Below are 7,471 nucleotides of genomic sequence, written 5' to 3'. Positions count from 1 at the left end.
GGGGGAGACAAAGGAATGGCATCTGGCAGAGAGCTGTCTCTGCCAAGGCACGGGGGACACCAGCAAGTTCTCTGCAGCACCTGGGGTGCTGGGTGCCTGGCTGGGGGCAGGACTGCAGACCGCAGAGGGCCCTGCGGACACGCTCTCCTGGGAACTGGATCGATCGGATCTTGAAACAACGAGGAGCAATCAGGTCTGCACAACAAGGAGTTGTGCCTTTTAGAAAAAGCACTAGGACATAGGGGCTGGAGGGTGGGGACACTGGGGGAGAGGCCTGCTAGAAAGCTCCCACAAAAAACTTTCTAGGTCAATAGAATTAGGGCTCGTGACCAAGACAGGGACACTGGGGAGTTTCAAGCTTGGGCAGTAAATGCAAAGGCCAATAGGGACCCAACGGTCATATAAATGAGTATAACAGGCCCAACATGACAGACTCAGCACAAACTCCCTACATTACCTGTTAACTGTGAGGGTCCATTCTTTACTTCAACAGAGAAACAGTCTCCCTTTTGCTTGAAACATGTGGCCCTCCCAGTCTGTTTCTCCCACTTTCAGAGACACGGGGATTATGAAATAAGACATCTGGATTTAAATCATCTTCCCATGTTCCAGTAAGGGCTCAAATTGTGTGTTTTAAACCCTGTGAGCCACACCGAGCACTGCCGTGGGCTGTGCTGGGCCACCGCTCCCAGGCGTTATCACTAAATCCCAGAGCAAGGGCAGGGCTTGTGGCCTGAATGAGTTGGGGGCAGGGAGAAGGTGCCAGGCTGACAGAGCGCTAGCAGGGGGCAGGGTGGGCGTGGAAGCAGCGGGTAATCCTGGGACTACAAAGCTTCCAGGACAGAGTCTGAGCAGCGTTCCCCAGGGAGTCTATCAGGGAAGCTGATAAGGATGGTTGTGACTGGAAAAGCAGTGCCACAGTCAGTCCTAGAAATTTAGGAAATCCTGAATTAACAGGGCTACACAGGTTTCTTGACTCAACTTCCTAGAGCGTCTCAAGAGCTCCGGTGAATTGTGAACTCCCAAGAGGATAATTCATACAGGAACAGTTTTCCCCAAATGTTTGTGGCTGAAAAACCCACTGCATCTCTGGGATGAGTATTCTAGAATGCCCACTGAGAAACCCCGGGACTCCCCAAGGTACCAGAGGGTTGTGTGTGAGGGGAAAGGCACCACCTCAACGCGAAACAGCATCTCACAAAGGTGGTGAGGGTTAGGAGGGCGCAAGAAAACTGCAGGCAGTTGGCAAGCGATGACAAGATGCTCATTTCAGTGGTGTCTGCTCCAAAAGACAAACCAGAAACAGGAAGGACACGAAAAGTGCAGCCTGAGGTGAGAGAAGCCCACAAAGGAGTCACTAGGCCTCTCCTGACTGCCTAACTTTTAAATAAAATATTAACTCTAAATTTGCACACGATTAGGAAAACTAGAGTAAAAATATAAAGATCTATTCCCTTCCATAGAGGTGGTTGCCCTTAACAGTGTTTTGTGCATTTTCAGGATCAGATACACAAATGTGTATACGTGTATATATGCATGTTTCCATATGTACATATATACATATATAGTATTTACAAATACAAGCACTGTGGGTTTCTAAGTGGAATAATAGACATGTCCTTTTCTACACCTGCTCTTTTTCCTTTTAACCTGATGATATATCAGGTCATATTCCCAGTTTGCTCACAGAGCTTCCCCGTTCTCCACACACACGTTACTCCATACCATGGATGGATCCTAATTTCCTTCATCAGACCCCTCCTGAAAGACATCCGGGTTGTCTCTAGATTTTCCCCATTACATAAGTATCCCTCATTGGACTTGCGGGTGCCTGATTTTATGCACACTTCTGTGCAAGGCAGAGTACTGGCAGAGGGCAGGTGCCTAGAAGTAAAAGTCTTTGGACAAAGAGCAAGAGAGTTTTGAACTTTGATGGACGCTGCAAACCTTGCTCCAAAATTGAACACATTTATTACACTTAACATAGGCAAAGTGTGCTTGTTCCCTCGTCTACACCAGATGTTATCAGTCTTTAGAATTTCTGCCCATCAGATGGGAAGAAAATCCCATGATTTTAATCTGCATTTCCTAAAGAAGTTGGCCCCTCTTCATTTGTCTAGTAGCCAGCTGTGTTTCTTCTGAGTTGTTTGCTCATACAGGTAGAAACCAGCCCCTGCCTAATTTGGTTATCCTTTTTCATTTATTTGTGGGTTCTTCTCTATATCAACAGTAACCTTTATATGTTAATACACTACCAAACTTTTGTGTCTGTCATTTTGTTTTGTTTACGTCTTGAACTGTAGAAAAGTTTTAAATTTTCATGTAATTAAATATCTTTTACTTTATGGCTTCTGAGTTTTATGGCTTACTTAGGAAGGCTTCTGTACTCCCTGCACTTACACAGAAATTCTCTCCTGTATTTCATATTTGCTTCTTGCATTTAGTTGCATTTGCACCTTTTCAACTGACTAGAATTTGTGTATGTTGTGATGCAAATATCTAATTTCCGTTTAAATGAATTATCAATGCTTCAATCAGTCAATTAGACAAAAAGTCAAGTTAGACTGTAAAATTGTCTAAGTTAAAATACAATTCTCAAGTAAACAGGGACCAGTTTCTGGACTCTTCCACCAATCTGTCTTTCCCTCTGCCTGTGGCTTTATATGTTAATAGATCATATGTTAACATTATATTTTATTAATGTTAACATATATGTTTAAAATGTTTCCTCTACCCATTTGCACTAACTTTTTCAGGTGAACACTGAACTGACTTCTAGACATATACTAATTTTTGTGACTATTGCAAATGGGATCTTTCCTTGTTTTTTAGTGTTATTTCTGGAGAATGGGAAAGTAACTGACTTTTACATATTTAGACACAACTGATCACAATTCTGAACATGATCCTTTCTAGTTTTTCCACTGATTCCTGCATTTGGAAAAAAACAGTCATTATCATCTGTGATTTTTGTTGTTTCCTTAGTAAAGGCCCTGGAACCGGCCCTCCCCGCCGACTCTCCCCAAGCTCTTTTCCTGCCTGATCCCACTTCCCCGCTGCGCCTGACCCTAACCTGTCTGCGCTGCTGTAAAACACTGTTCACAGGGTTGTGATGACAAAAAAATGTATTCATACCTGTAAAGCGCCAAGGGCTCTGCCTACTTGATTTTGGGGTTGTCACTAGACACATCACATGCTTCCCTCTCTTTCCTAAGGCCTGGACCCCACAAGAAAGGGAGAAAAGGTGACCTCATATCTGGATATGGATTTTGTCACTTCACGAGCTTTATCATATTAAAATTAATATCTAATACATATTAAAAACTATGTGTCAGGAACATCCTAGGTGCGTTCCATAAGAAACACAAATAATATTAACAGCTAACCGTTACGGAAATAATTAACCGTTAAGGAATAACCATTAAGGCTGTTTTAATTTTAGTACACCAGATATATAAGGGGTATAAGTTCTAGTAGCATTAAAAAAAAGAAAGAGTTACCAATTCTAATAGTAGCTTTTCCTTTTCGACCACTTCCCAAAATTATAGTTCTCTTTTTCTGCCTAGCAGCTTTGCATGTTTCCTTCACAGATGGAGAAGTTATCTACTGGCACTGAGAAAGCAATGATAAATATGCCATTTAAGTTACAGGTAATTTAGGAGGGTTTGATCTTCATTGGAAATTAAGATATTTTAAGTTAATAAAAGGTCTTCAATCTGCATTTCTGGGAAGCTAAATTAAAGCATCACACAATATTTTCAAAAACAGAAAAGCCATTTCATTTGACTAAAAACTTACTTTTAAGATGGCAGAAAGTACCTTGATAATTTTCTTTTAAGAAGGAAAGAAAAACAAGCCATTAAAGAGTAATTCTTCCGAGAGAATTAAAACATATTATATACCTCTGACTTGGCACTCCTTCCATTCTGGAGACCTTTTTTGATAACTGTTTTCATCACAGAATGATTTAAAATAAAATAAATTGAAATTAGAGTAATTATTTCCCAATGAGTGGCTACTGCCATTTAAAACCAAAAGCCAACTAATTATTGCTTTTCCCATAAAATCAAATATGAAATCTACATTATGTAACTATACACTTATCTCCCCGTTTGTGTATTCTAATTTCTTCCTCAGAAACCTGAGATGCCATCTTGCAGACTGCCCACAGTGGCTACTATTTTGGCAGCAGCAAAGGTCAACTTTAAACATTTTGCATCTAAAGTGGCTTTAGATACCTTTGGATATAAAGTACAGTCTGAGCACTGTCCAGACACTTAGATACCTAAAGGGCATCTAAGATAACAAACCAAAGTCCTGATATTCCCTCAAAAGCTGCTCCTCCCATCAGCCCCCTTCTTCTAAGTGATACCACCCAGTTGCACACATAATCATCAACGACTTGTCTCCTTGTTACTATTCCCTTCATACCCCACATCTAATCTATCGGCAAGCCTTGTTAGCTACACCCTCAAAACACAACCTGAATTCAACCACTTTTCACTTGCTGCAAAGTTCCAACCTAACCTAGGCCATAAACATCTCTTATTTGGACCCCTGTGATAGTCTCCTAACTGGTCTCCCTGTTTCTCTTCTTTATCCCCCCAAGTCTATTCTCTATACCAGGTCATCTTATTCAGATACTATTTGGATCATGCCTTTTTCCACTTCAAAACCTTCTACTCATACAGAATAATCCACATCTTTACTCTGGCCTTCAAGACTTTACAAGAGCAGACCCCTGGCTAGCTCCTTGACCTCATGTCATACCACATCTTCTTCACTTAGTACTCTGGCCATGTTGGCCTCCTTGCTTTTCCTTCAATACTCCACCCACCTACATGCCTGCATACTCATGGGCTCCTTGTCCTGGAATGTGCTTATTCTAGTTCTTCCATGGCTTGCTCCTCTCTTCACTCAGGTCTCCGTTCAAATGCCACTTCTCCAGTGAAGCTGTCCCCTGACAAACCTGTCCAATGGAGTCCTACCTGCCCCCGCTCACTCTCTTTACATAAAGATATTTTTGGACCTCCTACTATCTAAAATTATATGACTTATCTGTTTACTCATTTCTATCTGAACTCCTTCACTAGAATGTAAGCTCCATGAGGGCAAGACTTTTGTGTGTCTGGTTCACTGCTTTATCCCTAGTGCCTAAGCCCGTATCTGGCACACAGAAGATATTAAAAAAATAACTTGTGAATCTGACAAATGAATAAAGTACTCCTTGCAAGAATTCAGAGGTTGCACAAGAAAAAAATAATGCTCTTGGTGGAAGCAGGTTTAGTATCTAGGTCCACCTCTGTTCAGAGTAGGGATAAGAACAATTTACAAGTATAACTCACTTTAATTAGTAAATTACCTGCTAAAAACATAAGTGCAACACTAGAAAAGTACAGTTGACTCTTGAACAACATGGGTTTAAACCTTGCAGGTCCACTGACACACGGATATTTTTCAATAAATATGTACTATTGTCCTACATGATCCAAGGTTGGTTGAATCCACAGATGCGGAACCACTGACTATAAACTTATACCCAGATTTTCAACTGCGTAGGGGTCGGCACCACTAACCCCACGTTGTTCAAGGGTCAACTGTATACGATGAGGAAAGTTAAACACATTAAGTTTTAAAAACTGTCAATACATGAACAAATTCTTTTTGTTTTGCTATGTGTTAATCAATTTTTAAAAAGTGACCACATACCAACAAGTGGATGTTTTCTTACATCCAGAAAGAGCAGAGTTCTGTTGGTTTCAAGGGCCTTTAGTAAAGCCTTTGCTCCTTCACCGGTGAGGCCACACTGCTGCAGGTCAAGTGTTTTTGATGAAAGACAAAAGGTCACTTGCTAACTCTACAGATTTAACATATAGACAACTCTCATTTTCTCACGTGTCGAAGAGTCCTGCCCAAGACAAGTCACGGCAGGTTTGTAATTCTGGGTATGGAAAAACAAAAGAAACGTATACGCACACACATAATGCATAATCCAATTTAAAAACCTCTTCTTGGATGTGCAATGATAACCCTGGCTTTAGTACCAATAAATAATCCAACATATTTTACAATTACAGAACTGAAGAATAACTGTATATATAACCTGTGAGCAAAAAGCATCACAAAATGAATCTCAGTTCATAATTAGCAAGGGCGGCAGTGGCATGTAAACCTCACAATCAAAACCTGGTGGAGCTCAGAAATGCACTGCATTCTTTTGATCAGGATCTTCAGCTCCAAATTACACTTGAAACTAGTTAAAAGGGGAAAACAAAATAGAAGAAATGTAATAACTGTTAGTTTTAGAGCAAAAAAGACAAGTCTAAGAGGATACAAATAATAACAAATTTAAACAATGTGTGAATAGAGAATACATACTAATAACAAATTCAAACGATGTGTGAATAGAGAATACATACTAAAAACCTATGATGAAAGTATGATAGTCAAGAACTCTCTCCATAAAAAGTCAGACAAAACCCAGAAAAACTGAACATGAATTCTAGTAGTTCTGGGGCTGAACAACCTACTCATTTAAACAAAAAGGATCATCACCAAAGCACAGGTATTAAAAAATATTACATGAAAGGAAACTATCATGAGTCTTTTTTTTAAGTGTTGTGTGGACCATCACATTAAAGTAACTGGAGTCTTTCAACACCCCCATGACATAGAGAAATAGCAAGTCAGACATACGGATCTGACAGGATATGATACAATCCCTACAAACTCTCACTACAGAAGAATGGACGCACAGTGTAATTAACCAAATAGCCAAATACAAACAGCCAGTAAACCTCACCAGGAAATCAAATGAATACAAAATAAAACAAAATGTGGTTATTCTCCTATCAGATTAAGCCAAGATTCTGTAAAAAAAGCCTTTAAATAATGTCTATACCCTTTTGATCCAACAACTCTCTTTCTAAGAATTTAACCAAAAGAAATAGTCAGAGATATAGGTAGGGATATATATCAGAGTACAATTTGTAACTGAAAAACTGGACAAAGCTTATATACAAGAAAGGATAAGCTATGTGAACTGTGGCATATTCATATAATGGAATACTGAACAATCACAAAAAGTGATGCAGGAGATGCAGATTTACTGACTTGCTAAAATGCTCATACTAAATTAACTGAAAAATGGTATAAAATTTGGAGTAATCCTACTTGCATAGAAAATGGAGAGGTACTCATTTTTGTAGTTTTACATTTTTTTACAAGTGCTACAAGCCAGTGTTTGTGAGAGGCAGGCTTCACATCCACTGTTGGGGTGACTACAAATTGGCATAGCATTTCTGGATGGTAATTTGGCCATGTGTATCAAAAGTCTTAAAAATATGTCACACTCAGGTCATTCTACTTCTAGTTCCTTATTCTACAGAAGTAATCCCGATGGACACAGAGATGTATATACAACATATTCACAATGTTTCTGACAGGGAAAAACAAACTGTCTAAATCTAAT

The 7,471-nt window shown here is 39.8% G+C and overlaps 1 pseudogene; it reads right to left on the bottom strand.

Annotated features, from left to right (window-relative positions):
• Positions 1-778: 778 nt before the first annotated feature.
• LOC114888054 overlaps positions 779-7,471 on the bottom strand; it is a 62,495-nt pseudogene continuing 55,802 nt past the window's right edge.

The sequence above is a fragment of the Monodon monoceros genome, unplaced genomic scaffold (assembly GCF_005190385.1).
Source record: "Monodon monoceros isolate NGI ecotype Baffin Bay Population unplaced genomic scaffold, NGI_Narwhal_1 Super_Scaffold_8, whole genome shotgun sequence".
NCBI lineage: Eukaryota > Metazoa > Chordata > Mammalia > Artiodactyla > Monodontidae > Monodon > Monodon monoceros.
The sequence above is the reverse complement of the archived record's forward strand: the minus strand, read 5'-3'. Positions and strand labels throughout refer to the sequence as shown.